Here is a 2515-nt window from a genome sequence, read left to right as displayed (position 1 = left end):
TACCAGTATTGAAAATGGATGTTAAATGATGATGATGATATAGTAGGAAGCTTTCTCCCCAACTACATGGTTCTGGGTTCATTCCCACTTCATGACATCTTGGGTAGGTGCCTTCTACTATAGCCTTGAGCTGACCAAAGCCTTGTGAGTGGATTTGGTAGACTGAAACTGAACGAAACCATTCACACACACACACACACACATAAGTTTCTGTCTACCAAATCCACTCACAGCCCGAAATCTTTAATAGAAGACACTTACCCAAGGTGCCATGCAGTGAGACTGAACCCGGAGCCATGTGGTTAGGAAGCAAGCTTCTTACCACAGAACCACTCCTATATATTTATATATGTATATATATTTATATAAAACAAAACAAAAATGGAACAAGAACGTAACAGGCGACAACAAGACATATGGACAGTTAGACAATACAAAAAACGACAGGAAAAACAAGGACGGGTCACTTGGAGCTTTCAATCTTCAGTCAAGTACTAGATCGTCCTAGCAGTTTCAGCCGCTTTTAATATATATGTGTGTATATGTATATATATATATATATATATATATATATATGTGGAGGCACAATGGCCCAGTGGTTAGGGCAGCGGACTCTCGGTTGTAGGATTGTGGTTTTGATACCCAGACTGGGCGCTGTGAGTGTTTATTGAGTGAAAACACCTAAAGCTACACAAGGCTCCGGCAGGAGGTGGTGGCGATCCCTGCTGTACTCTTTCGCCACAACTTTCTCTCACTTTCTTCTATTGGTCTGCTCGCTTAGCAAGCCGGGTGTCGTCATTTGAAGGCTAAAACAATGCGAAGCGCATTGTGACCAGCGATGTGTAGCAATATCTGATAGCTTGGTCGGTCACGGTGATCATGGTGATATATATATATATATAATAAATAATATATATATGTATATCTTATCATCATCATCATCATCGTTTAACGTTCGCTTTCCATGCTAGCATGGGTTGGACGGTTCGACCGGGGTCTGGGAAGCCAGGAGGCTGCAGCAGGCTCCAGTCTGATCTGGCATTGTTTCTACAGCTGGATGCCCTTCCTAACACCAACCACTCCGTGAGTGTAGTGGGTGCTTTTTACATGCCACCATCACAGGTGCCAGGGGAGGCTGGCAATGGCCACGATTGGTTGGTGCTTTTTACGTGCCACCGGCACAGAAGCCGCATATAGATGGTGCTTTTAACGTGCCACTGGCACAGGTATCACAACAATTTCCATTTGATTTTTTGATGTTGATATACTTGACTCAATTGGTCTCCTCAAGCACAGCAGGCTGTCCTGCAATCCAAGACACTTTGGATGGGCTGGGGCTTCTATGTGAAGCTGGTGCAGGAAGCAGCCATAAACTCATGTTATTTGTCGGGTCTTCACAGTCACAGCATATCTCCAGAGGTCTCGGTCTTTCGTCATTGCTTCTGTGAGACCCAACATTCGAAGATCATGCTTGACCACCTCATCCCATGTCTTCCTGGGTCTACCTCTACCTCAGATTCCTTCAACTGTTTGGGAGTGACACTTCTTCACACATCTCGCTTCATCCATCTGTAGTACATGACCATACCAGCACAGCCATCTCACTTGCACACCACATCCAATGCTTCTTATCTCTCAGGGCACTTAAACTCTGTCGCGTATGCACACTGACATTACACATCCAGCAGATCATACTAGCTTAATTTCTTTCAAGCCTACGCATGTCCTCTGCAGTCACAGCCCATGTTTCACTACCGTGAAGCACAGCAGTTCGCACACATGTGTCGTACAATCTACCTTTCACTCTGAGCGAGAGACCCTTTGTCACTAGTAGCGGTAGGAGCTTTCTAAACTTTGCCCAGGCCATTCTTACTCTAGTGGTAACACTCTTTGAGCATCCACCCCCACTACTAACTTGGTCACCTAGGTAGCGGAAACTATCAACTACTTCTAGTTTCTCGCTCAGGAGTGTAATGGAATTTGTTTTCTGAGTATCAATAGTGTTTATTGCACCTGTGCATCTGCCACACACAAAAGCTATCTTCTCGGTTAATTTTCCTTTGATGGTGCTGCACCTCTTATGTATCCATAGCTTACACTGGGTACATCTTATGGAGTTTCTACTTACGCCTTTTCTACAAATCAAGCAGGGCCACCTGCCTGAAGGGGTGTGTGATGAGTTCGCCTTTCTACTTACTATAACTTTGGTCTTTGCTACATTGACTCTAAGGTCTTTTTATTCTAAACCTAGCTTCCACACCTGAAATTTCTTTTCTAGTTCCAGTAGTGATTCTGCTATGAGGGCCAGGTCATCAGCATAGAGGAGCTCCCAGGAGCAACCTGTCTTGAATTCCTCTGTTATTGCCTGGAGGACTATGATGAATAAAAGGGGACTGAGGGCTGAACCTTGGTGGACTTCTACTTCTACCTGGAATTCTTCACTATACTCATTGCCAATCCTAACTTTGCTGACGGCCTCTATGTATAGGGCCTGTACAGCCCTTATTAACCATTC

Source organism: Octopus sinensis, linkage group LG6 (assembly GCF_006345805.1).
Source record: "Octopus sinensis linkage group LG6, ASM634580v1, whole genome shotgun sequence".
NCBI lineage: Eukaryota > Metazoa > Mollusca > Cephalopoda > Octopoda > Octopodidae > Octopus > Octopus sinensis.
The sequence above is the reverse complement of the archived record's forward strand: the minus strand, read 5'-3'. Positions refer to the sequence as shown.